This window comes from Neopelma chrysocephalum, unplaced genomic scaffold (genome assembly GCF_003984885.1).
Source record: "Neopelma chrysocephalum unplaced genomic scaffold, ASM398488v2 Primary Assembly neopelma1_97390, whole genome shotgun sequence".
NCBI lineage: Eukaryota > Metazoa > Chordata > Aves > Passeriformes > Pipridae > Neopelma > Neopelma chrysocephalum.
The window spans coordinates 4,174,931-4,196,894 of record NW_020926031.1 but is presented as its reverse complement, the minus strand read 5'-3'; the positions used below and the strand labels follow the sequence as shown (position 1 = coordinate 4,196,894).

At 38.1% G+C, this 21,964-nt stretch overlaps 1 protein-coding gene across 1 annotated transcript in view; it reads right to left on the bottom strand.

Annotated features, from left to right (window-relative positions):
• The window catches only part of PLCE1 (phospholipase C epsilon 1), a 151,142-nt gene extending 141,078 nt beyond the window's left edge, over window positions 1–10,064 (bottom strand). The window contains exon 1 of the mRNA XM_027672461.1: window positions 9,940–10,064. The gene's annotated coding sequence lies outside the window, so the exon portion shown is untranslated. The remainder of the gene's footprint in view (window positions 1–9,939) is intronic.
• Window positions 10,065–21,964: the final 11,900 nt, after the last annotated feature.

Below are 21,964 nucleotides of genomic sequence, written 5' to 3'. Positions count from 1 at the left end.
GCTCCTGGAGACCTATTTCATTTCCATCTTTTCCAAATCAATTGCCATCTCTTAAGTTCTAGGGCTTTTTTTTTCCTTTTTTTATTTTTTTTTATCAGTAGTCCTCTTATTTTATTACGAGCTTATCTTGCAATCTACGAAGCACCTCCTTAGACCTGTTCCTGCTAATCTAGAGGGGACCATGTCACACTCAGACCCACTATATATTCAAGACACTTTTTTATTGATTTCCAAAACTATCTGCCTTCCCTTTTTACCAACCTTTAAGAAAAATAAATTCAGCAGAATGAAATTTAGTTTAGGAAAGACAAGCTCTAACTTCAAAATCTACCCTCTCAAAGTAGTTCACAAACTTAGTTCATGAGTGTAATCTGAGAACAGGTTAAATTGGAAACAGACAGCACAGTCCTCACACTAAGTCTTCACAGATTCTGTATAGGTTTCTGGTTTATTACCTGTTCATTAATGTTGGCTGGTTTTATTTAAGCATTTTAATGCATTTATAAAAGTAGCAACAGCTACAGAAGGAATAATGCTCATAGTACTACAACATTTCAACATATTTTTGAAATTAAAATATACGCATTTCATCACTTTTGATTTTACATTTGACCTCTCTGAAAAATAAAGAATATATCCACCACAGAAAATATGCTATAACTATAGAGAAAAAGCCAACAGTGAGGTGTACAGTATTGATATAACTGCATAACAGTTGTACAAGTTGTGCAAAATTATTGCCTGTAATAACCATAAAAACCAAAACTCTTGCTTAGTTTTAAAGATTCACTCACCAGAAAAAATTACATAGCAACCTCTACATAGTCTTAGGTACAGTTATGGTAAAAAAAATGTGTAAGAGGTATTATTACTGTACTACTTCCTAAACTCCACATTCTGGTTTTTAATACTTTAAGTTCAAATATTTGACAAAAATGAATTAAATATTTTTGGACCATAACAGAACATATTAAAAATAAGCCTAAATTTTATAGATAATCTCCTTCATAATATTCTTATTTTACATAGTCACACATCATTCAACAGATTGTCAGATTATCTAAACACTGAAAGTTTTAAAGCCCTGTATAGGAGAGAAACAAGTATTGGAAGTGCCTACACCCAAACACACACTAAACAGTATGATAACAGCCTCTACGCTTTTTTAATTACGCACTCATTTGTATATCAAATATTTTTTAAAAATAAGGTCTTTAGATTTAGTAGAATGAAAGACAAGCCACATGCATGAAAACTGTAATTCTGTAAAGATGGGATTTCTTGTTGATATTTAAAACTGCAAATGGAGAAAAAAAATTACCATCAAACTGATAATCAGAGGAAAAAGCCGAGGTTGACCTATACAAGTTCACTGTAAATTAGAGATCTTTTCCTGGGGGCTTTGGGCCACATCTAGCAAGCAAGAGACAGACAAGTCCTACCAAGAATGTATCAAGGACTCAATACTTGCAAAAATCTGTATGCAGAAAGATCAGAGGCCCCAGCTTTCATGCTTTTCTGGCAAGTAGAGGGAACATGGCCAACTTTCTTTGCATTTGCTGGCCAAAAACTGAGACAGTCTCTGTCTCAATTCAAACTTGAAGACCTTTATTGGGATGCATATGGTTGCTCACAGAACAGAGCTTTGTAAGCAAGATGGGTAAGGCAGGAAAACCAGGAGACAAAAGCTATCTTTTTTTTTTAATTATCCATTGATTTCTTTGAGTCAAATGCACCTAAAATGTATGGGAGAGTTTTGCTAAGTGTAAATTTAAGCAAGAAGAAGCAAGTGAAGGGTTTGTTGCCTTCTTTTTTTGTTCAGAACTTTCCGCTTTTCTAAACAGTATCCTCAGAGCACTAATGCTGTCATACCAAACGATTTTCACTGCTTTAAATCTGTGCACACACCTTCCTCAAATATTTTTACAGCTCTCCCACTAACTTGTAAGTCAACTCTATGCAGCTTTCTATAAAGCACCATGGTTGAAATGAAGTTCAGGGGTACACTGAAGCTGCTGTTCAGGATAATACTGTGCTGTACCATTGTACCTGTAGTATGTTATCTTTTGCCCTCAGAAATTTTAGCCTCAAAACCAGCTTTATGTATCCAGCCAACAGGACAACTGACTGTTAAGGATAAACATTTTTGTTATCAACTTGCATAACAGAATAAAGAGGATACGGAACAAAATGAGGGATGACACAAACATAGAGGCAAGCTTTGGCCAAGTAGAATGACATTTGCAAATTTTAAGAGAATACATAAACTTGCCACTTCTGAATGGGTGAAAGTGAAGACCTTCAGAAAACCCTTTGCTGTCTATGCATCTCTACCATTACTATGCATATCAGGTAATGAAACTCCAAATAGATGTTATAAGCTGAATCCTGAAAGAGAATTCAGGCAGGCATAGTAGTCTAATAAACAGACATTTTAAAGATGTTACTGCATATTTTAACACTGACCTGTTTTATAGCCTGCTGTCTAGGGAACTGTCTATTTCTACAAACCACTACTGAACCTGGCGTGCAAATCTAAAATCACAGTTTGAATAGTATGGAGAATTAATTTCTAAAGAGCCCTCACAGTATTGCTAATTCTTACATTCATGTACTCAGAAAGGCTCTGTTTTTTTAGAAGCCCCCAGTCGTACTATTATATAATTACTCATAATCTCAGCTCTAAAAACAGATCCTTTAGTTACAAAAACAAGATGAAAATGGGAACAATAAAGGTTTAAGAATTTTAAGAGAAAAGGGAATGTTCCACATTTATTAATTTTAAGCCATACCAATCATAGAAGGGGAAGGATAATAAGGATTTGGTACTTGATGCTCTGAACAGTTGGTGCTGACAACACAGTTTTCATAATAAAATCAGTTTGTTGGCATGCCCCATGGATCTGAAGGACTAGAAAAAAACCAGTGAAAATACATTTCAGTTGTAAATATTATCCACTTATTAATACAACATATTACCCATTCTTTTTTTCCAATTTTACAAAAGATAATCTAAAGTTTTAGTATTTCCTTATCTTGGTAAAGTAGAAGGACCATTTACAACCCAAAATGTTGCCGATTTCCAAGTTATTCCTATTCCTTTATACAAATGAATCTACAAAATTTTAAACAAGGGTTCCTATTTTCCCTGATCTCAAGTAATTATATCTCTTATTATAAAGAAATAAGAAGTTTTAAGACAGAGTTCCAGAATTTGTTTCACTAACATAATCACAGCAAGCAAAACATTCTTCCAAAAAGTGTTCATAATTGAGTGACACAGGAATCTAGGTAAAACATTTGCCATAGCTCAGAATTTGCTGGAACGAGAAAAAATTTCAGCTGACCACTAAGAACCAAAAAAAGGCATTGAATAATTCAAGAGACTCATAAAACCCCTCTTGCTCGTTGGCCTAAACTAACATTTTAAAAGTATATTCTTTCCTTATAGCAACTCCAAAATATTTCCATGACTATATATAAACAAATTTAATCTGTGCAAATAGATTAGCAGTTGACAATATCTGCTTAACACAAACAAGAAACGACAGTAATAACATTATATTCTTTCTCTACAGCAAAAGCAGCTGCTACAGCTAGATTTTTAATGATCACAACATTCTTATACCAGGGTACTATATATCATCATCATGGCTAGGCTTCGCGAACGAAGATTTGGGAAGGGCTCTACCCACTATTCTTGCAAGCGCGTTGGTGGCTAAAAAGGCCAATACGGGAAAGGCAAGTCCGGTTGCAAAAGACACAGCAGAAGCAAGTCCGGTTGCAAAAGACACAGCAGAAGCAAGTCCGGTTGCAAAAGACACAGCAGAAACCAGGGTACTATATATACTTATATATATATATACTTATATATATATACTTATACTATATACTTAACTTCTATTTTATTTCAAGCTAGATGAGAATGGAAACTGCATTTTGGGATTCAACTGTATTTCCAAACAAGTTTAAACTCTAGATCTTCATCTACAAATGTTTTCTGGTTAAGTACCAAGAAGGCTAGTTTGGCTAGTTCCTCTTGAACTTATTAAAAAAACCCCAAATAATTAAAAAATAAATAAACAATTCTGTTTCATGCTGCAACCATGTAGTGGAATCTTGCTTTTACAGTCTCCAAAATCTGTTTTAATTAGGGGGCTAAAAGGCATAAGTATCACAATGAAAACAACAGCACCCAATGTTACATGGGTTTGGGCTAAGCTAATATAATTTCATGAGGTTCTGAAACAGTGATAGTTACCTTCTAAATTTTTCTACAAAAATAAACGTTAAAAAAGCTATAATTGTACTTAAATATTTAAATTATCCAGACTAATGATATTAGGAATACCGCTAAATGGGATTGTCACAGAGGTTTAGTAAATGACACCATGTGAAATCATCCATTTTTATAATGTTTCTCCATATTTCATTTCTATGTTTAATGAGTGAAAACACCACTGAAGAGGAACCTCTTGCTTATACTTTGCTGAATTAAAGCACAGAATAAGAGTAGATGTATATTCAAATTATTATAACAGTGACATTTTGAGTGGCTATTAAGACAAAAATATTGCCAACATAAGCAAGTGCCCAACTGATTTTATTGTTTCTATTTTTGTTGTCTATTCCATCAACTGACTAGTAAGAAAAGCAAAAACAAAACAAACATTAAGGTGCAATCACAACAAAACAAAGGTAATTATGCAAGACGCACCCCTTTTTGTATGTCCACTTTGTTCTTTTGGGGGAAAAAATGCAAACAACAGACCATTCATGTTACACTGAAAAACCTCAAGAGCTCTGAAGGAGCCATATTAAGAAATATTCTTCATCTAAAAAATTCAAGAAGTACTGCAATAATGCAGAAGTACCATAAAACAAAAGACTTCAAGAAGCATTATCTGCCTGGTACTGTTTGACACCTTTGCCACTCAATATGTTATGGGAAAGCAGCCTGCAGTGTAGCTGAAGAGCAAACATAAATTACAGAATCAAACGGGGAGGCAGCCTGGTGTCAGCCTCTCCTGCAAGCAGAAATCTAGGGAGTTCCAGCCTTGCATAGATATTCCTCTACATTTACTGCTCCTCATAAGCTCGTTGAACTAAAACAGGTGCACGTTGATCAGAAACTTAAGAGCTTTCACAAGAAATACCTGCAGATTATTTTCCCACAGCTTTCAGCAGAAACAATGCATGTACTCAGAGAACACCTGATACGCTTGAAAGTCACCAAAACTTTGCTTTTTCTAGAAAAAGTTAGAAAAATACTAACCAATCATTAGAAATCTCTACCAACCAATGCAAGTGTCTGATTATAAATGCATTTTACCATACTCATCCAAACTTAACAGTAACTAATTGTTTGAAAATCTATCTCTGAAAAACATCAGAGTATGAAAATTAACTAAAATTAGAACAGAAGCAGAACACCGTCTTCAAAACACAATTCAGCCTGGCTACTAAAACACTGGGTTTTCTTTTTCCCTTGCAATTTGGTACATAGCTGAAATCCAAAACAATTGTAGCAACCCTGAAGGAACTAAAAACGAGGCATTCATGCTAAGAAAGTTCCTCAAGAAGAAATCTACAGGTTGTTCTTTGATGTGAACTGTTGGTAGTGCACAAAGCAGTAGCTGCTCTGCTATGACCCCTTTTTATCTTGTTAAATTCCAAAGGGAAACCAAGTTGGTTTTCCCTAAAACACTGCTGAAAGGTATTTGTATCACTACAGAAAGAAATTAACCTAATCCAAGCAACTAAGTTTTGTATTTGGAGTAAAGGAATGCATCATGAGAATGTTTGAAAGAAGATGCAGTGTAACAAAAACCTCAAATACCAAAGATCACTGCAGCAGCATTCTTGCTGTATGCTGTAGCACAGACAGAGAAAAATACTGTGGGAGGAGAGATCTCACATCAGAGCATTGTCTGAAACAGCAGACAGCAAGGTCCTACTACACAAGGCAAGGTCAATGCAACTGGAGAGTCATCTGTTTAAGAAAACACACTATTATTAGATGCAAGTTATGCAGCACTTGTGCATACTAATAGAATAAAACCATTACCCCAAAAATAAATGTTTTCAAATGGTAGCTTCGACTTTGCTCTCAGCGTTTCTACTTTTTGTGTCTCATTTAAAACATTGAGGTGAGCAACATAAAGAATACTAAAAATACCCGAGCATTTAATTTTTTAATTACTTATGAAATGTTACAACTGACAAATACAATAATATATTCAATTTAATAAGGAGGCTCCACTGAAAATGTTGTAACAAATTATTAAACATTAATTACTGATAGCAATGTAGAATAAAAAGTAGGCCAGAGTTGACAGCCTATTTAAACTACTATGATGTGCCTCAGACTACTGTGAATAAACATTACAGTAAATATAATGGCCCATAGAATACATTTCCTTGTACAAGACTGAAGCCTGCTCAACACTCTCCCTACTCAAAAGCTACACCAAATACATACCAGTTTTGGATGTAAAGAATGCATAAGACAGCTCCATGGAGCACCTCACATAGGCCATAAGGTGTGCATCCCTGCTGCTTTAAATTATTGACTGAAAGAGCTGGTATTACCTGCAGCACCATCACTGACACTTGATAAACTGGAGTAATGTAACGGGCTCTGACAGAAGGATAACTCTGGTGGAGAGTGGAGCTCATTCCTTCTAGCTCTTGTAGTTTACCAGTTTTCAGTAAGTGATGGCACATATAGCTCTTGTTTGAACATGTTGGATTATTTATGAATGACTGGGCAGTTAAGAAAAGAGTATTGTGGATGGCCTACTTTAAAATCAGTGACGTTAATTATGTCTTGCACAGAGATGTCAGCATGACATATAAAACCAGAGGACCAGACTTCAATCTCACAGCAACATATTTACAAATTAACTTTGTTGTTTCAAATAAAACCAAAATTCTATGCCTCAAAACAGAAGAAAAATATTAGAGACCTCCCAATACAGGAAATTCATAGAAAAAAATGTCACCAGTTTATCCTCAGGTCTTAAACACAAGTCTCACTTCAGTAGATGAATGTTTTGCTCAAAAAAATCAGAGTGAAATATGACCAATATCTGGCAGAACCAGGACTACGGAAAACCCCACCCACAAGCAGATATATGTATAGGTTTGCCAAGACAAATAAAGCAGTGTGCAGAGTAAGCTAGACTGCTCTCACATAATATGTACTCTGCCATGTAGGTCCTCAAGTACACGTGCAACAACTCTCTTCTAAATGATTAAGAAGGCTCAAGAAGGGACAGAGTTAATCTAAGGAGAAACATGGATTTCACATTAGCATGCTAATAGCTTTCTAAAAGAAAGATGTGATGAAAAGTATTATTTACAAATTAATCAGACTTCATATTAAAGGTACAGACAGCCATTAGCCTGATGATAGTCATCGCTCAAATGAAATCATCAATGGCTGCATTGTGAACAGGCATGAGAGTAAGTCTGTCCATGCTGGAGCTGTATGACTTGTTCCAGTGTTTCAGTTACTGATATTTTCAAGAATTATATAAAATAAAAAAAATGTAAATTATTACTAATAACACTTACCATTGTAATTTATAAAGTTTAAGAGTCATAGTCATGACCCAAAATCCATTTTGTGGTAAGTGCTGTAAAAACATTAAACAAAATGACAACCCTTGTTCTGGAGCGTGGTCTTCGGTGTTTTAAAGGAAGACACTCTTCAAGAAATACTTTAATAAACATGTATGTAAATTAAACTGATCACTAAAAAAACCTTAATTTTAACACTTTATGAAAAAAATCCCTATGCAAATCATGGACTTCTAATGAAATAATAGATTAATTACTTTTTGCCTCCTTTATAATTGAAGACTTTTTTAACTAATTCTCATTTCAAATCCAAAAACTATTGATAAATTACACCTGCTTTTCTCCAAAGAAGTAAGATGTTTCCAGTGGTTGTAAATCTACAATCCTTCATGAACAGTCACAACCATCACTTTCCAATATGTGCCTTCAATTTTGGTGCAGGTTCTAGTCACTGGTGGATCTTAACCTGCATATTTCTCTTAAATAAAACAGCCCTTTTGATACAAGAAATATTCTTTTCTATGGGTACTTACAAATAGAGCTCAGATTTTTCCATTACATTTTTTTGGATAACTTAAATACAGAGAATTTATTTTCTCATATTAAAAACTCCCAAATCTCAGATTATTTTATCATCTCTTTCATGAACTTGTTCTATGATCTCCAGTAAACAGAGTTTTCAGAAATTTTTTATTCTGCAGTTGGGCTTTCATGTTTCTTGATCTAACAGTTTTACTTTGTGGGGAATTTTTTTTCCTTCTTAATGTGTTAGAACTCTGGTTTGAACACCACACTTTCATTGTACAAGATGTATCACATGAAATCTGCGTTAACTGAGAGGACAGGAACTGCACTGCCTGGTCTGCAATCACAAAGTCTTAATAAAAAATTTCTTACCACGTATGAAAACAGGAACGAACACACTACAGAATCTGAGATTAATACCTCAATATGGCAGAACAAGAATGAAATCTATTTAGATTACTAAAAAAGCAACATTTTTAGTAATCCTCTGCGAATTTATGTAGATTGGTCATGCTCTTTTAGTCTTGGGAATTTCTCCGTCAAGCACTTCCTAATACACAAAATGTTGTGTCTGTTTCTCGTTTCACCTTGTCTCAATGCTCACAGATTTGTTTAGGTGTTTTTGTAATGATCACAAACATTTGCTATTGACTTTTCAGGGGATGAGATACCACAGATGAAAGATGATTATCTGCAGATGGAAACACATGCCTTCTCAAACTACATAATGGTCGCTGCTTTGCAATGATTATTAAGTAGCTTCTTCATAATTGGCAGGTTCTCTGATCTCCTTTCAAATATAAAAATGTAAAGGATTGAAATATTTAGCAAACGCTTGTCATACAAACACAGAGGACTGAAGTATTTAACAAACTTTTTGTCAAACTTTTAGCGAACTAAATACAACAGCAAGGCCAATTCTGCTTCTCACACAAATGCCTCACTACGAAACAAAACATTTTACTATTCCTTGAAGTACAGCTGATTCTTCAGGCATTTCTCTAGCACTCTTAACCCAGCTCTTAAACTTCCTTTATCAGAAGCCCAGTTTGCAGTCATCTGTCTAGGCTCTCCTCTGTATCACCTGTGCTGGTGGCGTCCCACCGTGCAGCAGAATGGACAAGCATCGCACTCAGACACCTTGGTCCTGATTCTACAAACACTTCAGTGAAACTACTTCTGTAGAGTGTTTGCAGACTTTGAGTCATTGTAGCTCAACGACACTTCACCAAGTGGGGCAAAGAGAAGTCTGGAGCTGGAAGGAATGCATTCGCACCTTCATGCCTGGGCGCCAGGGCCTGCAGCACCTGCAAGGAGCGCTTAGAGCCCGCAAGAGGAGCTTGCTGAGACCCACTGAGTGCACCCTTGTCACTTATAGCCACAGGGTCCTTCCAACACCACATCTCCCAATGAGCTGCACCACTTTGGACTACAATTTGCCAGACTTCAAGGTAAAACATTGTTTGTACAATCGCAGTGGAAGAGAGCATGTGGGATAAGGGCAATCATCCCATTTTGCTTTTGCGCTTGGGATTTTCTTGAACTCTCCCGGAGGAAGGCGGGGAGCCCTGCAGCCGAAGGTCAGGCGAGGAGGGCGCAGGAGGGCGCGGGCAGCGGGTCCTGCCGGCGCTGCCGAACATGGCCGAAAGCGGAGCCCCCGCCCGCCCCCGGGCTCGGCCGCACCGGGCAGCCCTTCGCAACCCCCGCCGAGGCCAGCGGGGCCGGAGGTGCCGGGACCCTGCCCCGCGGAGCCCCTGGAGGAGAGCCAGCCTCACTCGGGAGTCGGGGAAAGAGCTCGGGAAAGCGGGCGGGGGCGAGCAGGGGACGCACCTTTCAGCGTCCCGCCGGCATCTTCTCCTTCTTCTTCTCCTCCTCCTCCTCGGGTCGGCCGTGACTCCAGCGGCGGCAGTGCCTCGGTGGCGGAGCGGTCTGCGGGACGGAGCCGCCCCCGCCTCGCCGGGGCTCCACGGCCGCCGCTGCCCGGGGCGGCGGAGGGAGCAAGGCGCCTTCCCCGGCGGGCCAGGGGCGGGGGCTGCGGGCGCGGACCGCCCCGCCGGGCCCGGCAGAGACGGGGGGAGCCGGGGAGGGGCCGGGGGCAACGCCGCCGGCTGAGTCAGCCGCGCTCCGAGGGCGCGGGGCCGCCGGCGAGGGTTGCCCCGGGACCGCCCCTCCTCGGTAGTGGGGAGCAGGGTTCTCCCGCCGGGCAGCTGCCCCCAGGCCGGGTCACTGGGATCATACCCCGCACACGCGGCGGGCGGGGTGCGGCAGCTCCTCCTTGTCCTGCCCTGTACAGCCCCGCGCTCCCACAGGCACCGCGGCGAGGCGGGCGGCTCTGCAGCCCCGCGGCAGCACCGCCGCTCCGGTGCCTCGGGGGGTGCGCGGTCCGGGGCAGCTCCGCTCGCTCCGGGCGGCGCGTGGAGCACTCCACGTCCGGCAAGTGCGGCGGGTCACCCCCCCAGCAGCAGGGAACTGAGCCGCTTCCTCCGGCTCCCAGTGCGCGCCACTGCTCATAAAGGACCAGGCGGCGCCCGCTGAGGGGGATCCCCGAAGACTGGGAGCGCCCCGGGTCCCGTCCAGCCGCTGGGCACTCGCCAGCTGGAGCCCGCGGAAGAGCTTCCTCCTACCGCCCGCAAACGGGCGCCGCCGGCCGAGCGCCGCAGCCCCGCGACCCCGTGCGCCTGGACGCGCTCCAGCGCCATCGCCGTGCGCGCCCCCCGAGCGGGGCCGGCGCGGGGGCGGGCCGGGCCGGGGCTGTGTCACCGCATCGGAATGTCGGCCCGCGCCCCCCGTCCCCCGCGCTGCTCATCGCCCGCAGCGTCCCGGGCGCGGAGCGGAGCGCGGGAACCGCGACGGGGCTCGAGGAACATCATCTCCACGGAGAGCGCGCAGCCTGGGGAAGGGGAGGGGAACACGGCGTGGTTTCCATCGGCGCTGCGGAAAAAACGCAGTTTGGGAGAACTCAGCAGCGCATTTTTGCCTACGAGCTCTTCCATAAGGAGTACAAGAAGGAAAAGAGCCCCGTAAACTTCCAGTTTAGAGGAAGCGTTCTCATTTTTTAAACTGGCGACAGTTGGCCATAGATAACACGTGTTTATTTAGGACATTTTTACGTGAAGGGCAACGATTGTCATAACAAAGGTATGTGGGGATTGTGTCCCAGTGAGGGGCTATAAAACTTACAGTTCATTTACTTCATTCTCTTCCAATGCAAGGAACTCATCATACTATTTTCTATACGACCACTTGAAAGTCAGATTTATCCCTACATATTCTACTCTGTTACCTCAGCAAACACTCAGCACGTCATTGCAATAGTCTTGTGACCATAATACATGAGTACTGATGCCCTGTAAATAGTGATGACAGCAGATAAAGTCTATTAGCACATAGTCTGTTCAACAAATACATTTTAAAAAGCCAGTGAAATTACCCAGTGGTGAGTTAAGCATTTTCAAAAAGTTTATATGTTGTTATTTGGATTTTTAAACAAATTAGGACAGATATAGTGTGTTATATATATAATCATCATGGCTAGGCTTCACGAACGAAGATTTGAGAAGGATTCTATCCACGCTTGCTACAAGCGCGCTGGTGGCTAAAAAGGCCAATGCGAGATAGACAAGTCCGGCTGCAAAAGGCACAGCAGAATATCTCCTTAGGCAGTACTGGCAAGACACGGTTCTTTCTGCGTTGTCTTTTCTCCTCAAGACTGATTCTGCATGTGTTCTCAAAAGAAGCAGCAGTGTTATATATATATTTTTTTTCTCCTGGCTTTACATTTATTATTTATTCTGACTCTTTCCATGGCTTACAGGTTCTGATTATTAGAATAGGGAGAAAAAATGCATCCACTATAGTAAAACACGTTGATATTTTTAGCAGTGAAACATCTAAATCTTTCATTAAGAAACATGAGACATGGCCAGTCTGAACTAATTCAGGTAATTAACTCATAATATTGAGCATTCTACACTGAAATACAGTATAGACTGGATAAAATCCAGGTACTACGGAAAATTTAATATTCCCTTTGCCTCCAGCATGGCCTGGATTTCATTCACTGCATATAGTACCCAAAAAATGCCATAATACAATATTTTGCAAAAAGTAAAATTCGCTTAGTGAATCTTTTCCAATTCATGTTCTGTGTGATCTGTATATTTTTCAGTATTTTCATATATTTAGATACTGAATACTGGCCCAAAATACATTCAATAATACTCTAGTGTACTCTACAATTTATTAGTGTTAGTTGCTTCATAACAAATCTTGCAATAGGTTTTCGATTCTACAATACTGACAATAAACTATCCTCTAGACACACAGGCAACAAGAACCTTTCCATGGAAGCTTTTTCCAGTTTCTCTCTGCTTTTCCATTTTTTTTAAGAGTGCAGGAAAGTTACTATTGCATTATTCCAAGGGAAAATATATATAATTTGTCCTTTACAATGTGTTCACACTTTAATTTTTTTCAACTTGCAAAACTCCAACAATAAAAGATATCCCATCCTGAAAAGAAAGTGATACTTTTTACAGAATGGAAAATTTGGAGAAATCACCATATCCTCAACTTGCCAAAAAATTAGGGCATCTGTCAAACTTCAGGCACACATCAATGGGCCAACTTGGCATACCAGGGATCAATAACATGCTCGAGTACTTTGTTGTATTAAGGATTTCATTCCTGAGATCCAGCTCCTGACCTGGAAATTGAAGACTTCCTTGTTTCACTGAGACACTGGAAGATAATTTAACAGTAAGATTTTTGAACACTGTGAAAGAGACAAGTCGGATACAACAGTGGCAGGTGATATGTACAGAATAATTAGATGCTCATTCCCTCCAGGATGACATATGCTTCTATGAATACTGTAGGAAAGAAGAAACTACCAGTATAACAAAGCTTCAGCAGTGCTCTCTTTCTGAAATGTATTTAGCAATTAACAGTTCAAAAATTGCATCCCTGTAAAGCATTGGAGGATGAGAAAAATTTGAATATGAAGTAATAATGGTGCCTAGAAATATCTAATAAAGGAAGTTGCTACTTAACATTTTAATGTGATTTCCTTTTTTAAAAACAAGTCAAAAATTACACGCAGCTGATGAGAAAGATGAAATTGCATCCCAGCTACACATTTGCAGTTGAGACAAGGCATCTTCTTTCCATTCCAACAGAAGTACATGATCCTCTGCAATGCTGCAAGCAGATTTACTTTGGAAGAAGCGCATTTCCTTGGTGACAGGTTAGAAAGCTGCCTGTTAGGATAGTTAACCCAAGTAATCTGTTTGCCTCCATTATGGTAAGATTCACTGGGTTTGGACCTCTCTCCCTGGTTGTACACACAACAGAAATAATTCCCCTCAACCAAAGTCACTGACCTTTTTTCAAAATTAATTTGTTCCCAAGGTGCCTCTGCAGGCACCCAGACCTCCACTTTCTCTGGGGACTCCCATGCCCGAGCTTTACAGAATTGAATTTTGAGCTGCCTGGCAACCTCAGTGCTATACAGATGAAGAAAATATTTTTTTGCTGAACTTGACTCATGGGTCACAGTTTCTTTTTAACATTCTCAGCCAAGCAGAGAGTGCCTTAAGAATGCTCCAGTTTTCTCTCTCATTGTCCATCAGTGTCTACCCTGTTTTCATGAGAACTCACTGTTAATCATCACACTGTACTACTATTCCATCAGGCTTGACTATATAGAAAGACAACACATCCAGCTCAAATACAGTACTTAAAGGCAGAGAGAAATACAGGACTTTCAGAAAACATCGATGTGTCTTTTAGCTCTTTTATCAGCTAACAGTCTTCTACCAACCATGTATTTTGGAGTTTGGGTTACAAAACTGATTTAGAGATGAACTTCAAAGTGATGCATAAATATTAAATTCCACACATTCCTGTGAGATGGTAAGTATTACTCACATTATACAGATGGGGAAACTAAAGCAATGTGAGTTTACTTGGGCAATTTTCCCATTATGAAAAAAAAGTAACTACAGTGGTATCATCAGTAGTCAAGAATACCTGGCTTTTTTCTGCACTCACTCTGAACTGCACATCACTTGCCTAAACCCTGCAGTATACTCTATAAAGGAATATTTTGTTTTCAATCATGATATTATATAGCAAAATTTTCAAACAATTTATTTAACAAATTACATAAAACACTTAAAATATGCTTTTAATTTAAAAAAAATAGCCAAAAGGTTTTTCCTTGGGCTTTGCTCCAAAATTCACCCTTCAGCTAGGACTAAAGAAAAGCACGCACACTTGCACACATGCAAACAGAAATTCTAAAAGAAAATTAGAAACATATGAAAATAAAGACTGAGAATGTTTTCTTAACTGCACTCTGGTTTCAGTACAGCAAAATTTTCATTGATTTACTAATGGATAGAATTTTTCTTGTGAAGTAACACACAGGCCTTATCTGCAATTAATTCCTTGCTTCCATTAAACGAATTATCATCCTACAGAATTACAGCCCGCAGAAGCAGGGTAGTGACTGCTCTGTCAGGGCAGCTCAGCTCTCTCTATAAAGCACAACCCTACTTAAGTCATAAGGTGATTCCACCCTATGAGGAGAGTTTTTACAGAAAGAGTTTCAGTTGAGACAACTATTATTTTAGTAAGAGCTAGATTTTGAGGCTTTTTATTATTGCTAGATAAATAATCACAACCAGTACAAGTTCTATACTGATTCTCAAAATAATAAATAAATTATACAAACTACTTGAATTTCAGAAATTGTTTTTAAATTATTAACTCTAGACTGGAGGTTTCTTAAGAAGTCTGCTATTCTATGAATGTTACAGCTTTGTAACTACATTACAGACTTATTGTTACTTTATGTGATGTAATGTGAGGTGTTTTGCCTATCTGACCATTAAAACCATCACCAGTCATGGAGGCAATTCTGAAAGTTTAATGAACTTGCTCAATGACTTTCTGACATTTCAATTAGGAAGAAAAAATTTAACCAGATAAAACAAATAACTGTTAAAAAAGACTGAAACAATGAACTTTGGAATTGACATCAGCTGTTTGACTTTCAAATCATTAGTAAAGTCATCCTCCAATTAGTCTTTGGATGAGATACAAAAGGTTTTGTAGTAAACATGAAAAAAACTCATACATTATTTTCAAATATCTCTAAGATAGAACATTTCTGATAAGGATGATTAATTATACATATGGAATAATTGCATTATCACTTTTTTGGCTATTCAAGTTTTACTCAGAAATGTCATATTTCAGTGGAGTAACTTCTAATATAGATCAAATTAAAGAAAGCCTTTTACGCCTTAACTGTATTTCCATTGTATAACTTAGCTGTATTTTTAGTATGCCATTATTTTATGGCATCATAAAATATGACAGTTTTTTAAAAGTTAGACTACATTAGAATGCAGGTCTTCAAAACATTGGAGCAATAACTCTTGTTTACTTCATATTACAGTTCAGGGACAATGGAAGTCAAATTATTAATACTAGTAGTTGAATAAAGTTAATAAATGTAATAAAACTGAACACTATACCATAATTTTCTGTTAATTCTCTCTAGAAAAAAACAATAAAACCCCAGAAGATGGAAAGTACATAGCTATTAATTAATCTATGACAGTTTATGGGTCGCTAATAATACATAAATATTAGTGATATTAAAGTGGCAAGTAATAAACACATCCCAGATCATATTATACAGTCATGATGAAAATGTATTGAGAAGCCTGCTTTATTACTTTCCTCATATAAAGTTCCTCAATACACAGTAAACTCTTTAATATATTCATAATGATAAAATGTATTGTTGCTTATATGAAATTACATGGTCCAACCAGGATGGAGTATTGTCCTGAGCACCTAAAAAATAAAGTCTGATTTATGTAATCTATTACATGTATCTGTCCCTGTATAAGGCCATTAACTGTTCAAGTTCACCTGACTAATCCTGTTGAACAGTATTTCTAGGCTTGTTTCTCCTGAGTGACATTTTCAAGGAAGCCTCACCAAAAGGTAGTATTTTATTGCCTCATAATTGTGCCTTTAGTTTGAATACCAAATTATTATTGTACTCACGGATTCACTTCATCTGTAAAACAAAAAATGAGCTGACTTGCCTGTGCTCTGTCATCCCTTTAAACAAGCAGCCAGGATAATGAGTTATTAATTTAATAAATTATAAAATCTGTATTGTCTTTAATGCTCCTATCTAAACAACAATCACTCTACAGGTTAATTTAATATTAACCCCATTCAGTTCCTTTACTGTCAACCTGCCATAGCATACATTTGACCAAATTCAAGAACCAACACAAGAATTTGTTTAGGTAACCAACCAGAATGGTCAAAGCCATAAGATATTTTAACTGTTTATTTTTAATAGCTGAAGAATTTGGGTGCTAACACAGTGGGCAATGATATTAAAAAACATGTCATTATCCAGTATGTTAGTATTTTTGCTCTTCTTAAGATACTTTATGTTGGATGATTCCAAGTACCCTCTATGTTAAAAGTTTAACTCAAAATCTTGCAGTGTTTTCCATATGTAGTGTAATTCTAATGTAGTATTACACTAACAGACTCATTGAAAAGGAAAATAAAGTGAGAAAAATCTTTTAGCACTGTAACAGCACCCATGTTTTAGCCTGGTGAGCACTTCAATGCATTGCTGAAATCTGTAAAAGGTAAGTAAATAATAATCTAGTGTTTTCTACAAAGTCAGGCTGGCTGATTAGGTGTTGAAAATGTGAGAGCACGGGAATGCTTGTGGTTAATAGTTATTCAGGAATGAGCATATATGACCAGGACTTTCCATGGGAGAAGCCAGACAATCAGACTGCAAAAAAGGTAGTAATTACTTTGCTTTTTGCTCATGAAATTATAAAAAGGATATTAACTTTGCAATATCTATTACAGCCTCTCCCCCAAAAAGGAACATTATTAAATTTACTGTAAATTCTAAAAATACGTATTTTACAATCAACATGTAAAATTCTAGTATTAAATAAAGGGAAAAAAATTGCCTTGTTCCATTGTCACATCAGTGCATAGTTTCACAGCTAGTCCTGAACAACTCAATTTTATATAACTTTAAATACAACAGAACCTTAGTAAAATGTTTTTTTTCTTTTATAATAAAACCAAAATAAACTTCAGCTTCTGTTTTATATGCCAGTTGAGATTCTTTGCAGTAATTCCTTCCACATCTGCTCTGCAGCTTTCAGATTTATAAAAGCAGTATCTCCCAATTTCCTTTCATCAAAATATCCTAATGCTGTGCTTTATAGACATGTTGGTAGAGTTTAACACTGAGTCACTAATTACAACTTGGAGTCATATATATGCTAAGGCTAAGAAAATAAATACATGTGGTTATGAAGAATTGAATACTGAAAATCCCAAACAACCTAATCAAAAATTCTTCGAAGTGTGATAACATACCAATAAAAGTACACATGAAATTATCACAGAAGTTATAAAAATAAAATTGAGAGTTAAAGAAAAAGTAAATAATAACACTAAACACAAGTACCACCAGATTAATTAATGACCTAAGATCATGTGCAGAAAAGTTGCCAACCAGATTGTAACAGAAAAACCGTCCCTTAAGAACCAAACGGTTTGGGAAAGAGGCTGGTATGGGAAGATATTCATAAACCATTTGTCCAAAACATAAATTCCTAGGATTTCTGAAGGCAGTACAGTATTGGTATCTCCCGATTTCAAGTTTCTCAGTTGCCAGTGTATTGTAAATGCCATTGGCTTCCCAGTGAACAGCCCATCGATGTGAGCATTCGAGAGGACAGAGAGCATAACATGGACAATCTCAAACCACATTAATCTTCACTATATGCAGGATTAGGAGTTTTGCATTGTCCTGACTGATCTGTAGTGCTGTATTCCCTGTATTCTGTGCACTGTCACTGCACACCCAATATATGAGGAAATCTGTTTTGTCACAAAAAATTATCAGTAAAGACTGCAAAAATAAAGCTTTTAATCCTGAAATTAAGTTCTTAATATCCAAGAAAATGAGACAAAAGGCAAAATAGAAAAATATGCTACAAAAACATCTGAGGGCATCACAAAACTTGGAAAGACCAGAGTCCTCCAGAAAATTTAAAAGAGCAGATCAAATTGGCAAGTATATTTCTCTCAAGGAAAACAGCATATAAGTTTGTTGATCAAAACTGACATCTAGAGAGCTACAGGGTAACTAACATAAAGTATCATCCACTACCTCAAGGCCGAGGTTTCCAGGGTTCAATAAAGGTATACTAAAGAAACAGAAATGTGGGTATAACTCTAGTTTTCCTATTTTCTTCCATGCTAATCATGGGATACAGGCTGTAATCTGAAGCAAGGAACATGCTCTCAAGGGTATTCTTATATAATCAGCAGAGAACAAACCGTTCCTTCTCTTCCTTAAATCTGTACCCAATCACACAAACAGGGTTCATTGGGACAGCTTTGCTGCAGAGTACTTGCCAGTAAGAGAACAAAGATTATCCCCCAGACTTTTCCTTTCCGTTTTCTCTCCCCTCCCTCCTCCTTCCTATGGAACAGCAGATACAAGGGGCTGTTCTCTAAAGCTGGGTCAGGATGATACATGATAGACATTGACATGAAAATGTACAAGTCCTATTGATGCAGAAATATGGTTATTCTGTAAAGTTTACAGTCTTTATATCTATATATGTATATATAGATATAGGTATATAGATGTTTCACACCTTCCTCCCTTCCTTGAAAAAACAACATAGCCTAAGTGTGCTGATAATATCATAAATTGAAATCAGCCACCTTTACAGAAAATTAAGAACTAATGAACTGCAAAGGAAATAAGCTACATGGTTCTGGCAGACAAAGCAGGAAAGGGAGATGAATCACATGAGCAAATGAGGCTGCCAGGGTAGAAAAGGCTATCTGGCTACTTGCAGTGCTCCCATGGGAGATTTCAGATTTTTAATAATGAAGAAAATGTTTTGTCATATGGCAAGGATAAAGAACATCAGCTAAGTGTTTTCGTATGGACCCCCTACATATATTACTACAAGCAGTATAACATAGGATCTTGTTCATATTACATAAAGATGATGTTTAATGAAGAAATTGAATACACATCTATTACAAGGCTTTGGTTGGCATGAAGTATTTCTGCTAAAGTGAAAAAAACCCAACAAAATCAGGGTTACTTTTTAAATGTGAACAGCTTTTTCCTTCGCTTCCTGATCAAAACTCAGTAGTGACTGAACAGTTTTTATGGTAATATAAAGGAATATTTGTTTTAAGAAATAAAGTGCAAATGGTAAAGTAGAAAGTAAATATTAATATCTGATTCACAGTGCACTGTGAGGGTTTTTTATGAAATAAAATGGATCTGCCACGTAGTCTTTCCAAATAATATTAAAAAGGTTTTTCTCTAGCATTACTTAGCTTCCCAAAAACTGTCCAGTACTTCCTATTAAGTAGAACAACACCTACCAGTGCCAGTTAACACCAGCAAAAAATGCTCCAGCCAACCTTCCAATGGAAAACATTTTGACAAGTATTTTTTCTAGCTTAATGTAATACTTAACTGTGTCACCTCCTCCCTTTCTAACATTCTTCTCCCTTAAATTAAGTTAGAACCACCTTTCTCAACTCTACCAGGCTTTAGGCACAGCACGGTGCATCTGTGCTCAAAAGCTTGCATGACTTCCTCATTTAATCAACTGCTCTGACTGAAGAGGCTCTTCCAGCACACCTGGTCCTGTCTATAGCCCTGTGCTGTGGTGACCAGAGCAAGAGAGTTACTGGGAAACTCTGGCATTGGAAATATTGGGCAGCAGGGCCCTGGAGATGAGGTACAAGATAATGTATAGGGCCTCCCTGCCTCAGCACATGCACCAAGAACCTGCTCAAGAACTATGTAGGGGTCTCACCCCAGCCCCAAAACAAAAATCTAGAGTGGAACAGAAATATTTTTTAAACACCCCAGCCAAACAGGAGAAAAACAGGGGGCAACAATTACAACCTGCTGACAACTGCTCAAACAGCATACGTGCCCTATATCTGTGCAAAATTAGAACTAGTAACCTAAATTCATCCTGGCTCATCGCTTTGATTCTTGCCCCAAAGAATTTAATAGCAAGAATGTACTTGTTATCCCTTTTTTCTTTTTCTTTTAATAAAAAGAACGCTTAAGACATATGCTACACATATAGATTCCTTCATACCCAGCAACATCATTACCAATGAGATGTCCAATTTCATTACCTGCTAATTCATTGACATTCACATGCAGGGACCAGGCCCACTCTCTCCTTGCTCCCCAGAATTTCAGAGAGTACTAGTCCTCCTGTACCCTCTAGTATCTTTTGCTCTGAAAGGCAGTGGATGACACCTTTTAAAACATCAAAGAGATTATTCAAGGATCTGCTGAGCAGCATTCTGTGTAGTCATTTAAATGCTTTAATGGTACTTGGACTCCTATTTAAATGTAATATTTACAGTGTGTACATCACACTGCATTGAAACTTTTATTGTCCAGAGCTGCGGATTGGGATTTTTAAGAGTGTTTAAACTTATGCACTAAGGAATAAATTAAGAAAAACAGCCCCACCTGCCGACAGAACAGCCACAGTACAGAGTGAAAGTTGAAGAACTTCATACTTGCCAACCAGAAAACACGGGTCTTCTTTCCACCTGTTTCACAGAGACCCAGAATCACCTCATTTCAGCAGAGCCCAAACTCAAATCTCTCCTTTTTCCTTTGCTCAGTATGTAAATTCAGATGACAAATTAGTTTCTCATTATCCTTTCCAGAATTCACTGCTCCTCGACAGGATAACATACGAACGTCATTCAGTTCAATAAAAGCTAATTGAAGAGTAAAAGTATCAACTGAAACCTATCTGAACAATTCATCTGCATATCATATCTCATGTACTGCTTCCTGTGCTCAGGACTGTAAAAACGCTTTACCGAATCAATAAAGGCATAACTCACAGTGCTCTTTTTCTTTTGGGTTTGTGGATTTTTGGGGTTGTTTGGTGTTTTTTTTTAGTGAATAGACATAATTCTAAAATTTTGTTTCAAGAGATTTATTATCTAGCAATAGATAATAGCTCTCATCTCTCATGCTATGTCACCTACCATTTGTAAATAAGGAACATTTCAATATTATCTATCCAAAAATCTTTTTCCCCTTCCCTTAAAGCTTAAATTTCTATCTATTACATATTTTTAGCTGTTTGGAGAACCCACAGAACTGCCAAGAGAAAGTGGCAAAGTTTCTTTGACAATTAATCTTCTCTTGCCTATGCCTGGCACAGTAAGTTCTCTTGAAGTATCTTTTTTTTCCTTTACTGACACCTGTGAAACAGATGGCATCAAGTTGTCCTACAGTAAGTTAATTTTTGAGCCTACTAAGTGAAGAAGGGGGTGCTGGATAGACAGGCTAACACCGCTAGTTATTCCCCACTATGTAACTCATCATTCCCCATCTATTTTTCCCTCTCTAACGTTTCAAGTCGCACCCAGAAATAAAATTTGTTACATGCATAAAGCTCTCAAGTGTAAGCTTCAGAAGTCTGTTGACACTGTAGGAAGAAGCACTTACAAGGATAATAAAAAAAAGTACTCCAATATTTTTGTAATATTTATCAATGATGATGGTTTTACACGAGATTTTTTTCTCTGCTTTTTCCTCTTTGGTGAAAAGTTAATTATTGACACACTAAATAATGGGAAGCACCAGGATGAATTAAGTATCACCTTGTGACAAGAGAGAGAAGACTTGAATTCAAATCATGATGTACAGAAATAAAACAAAACAAAAAAATACACAGAAACAAATCACCAC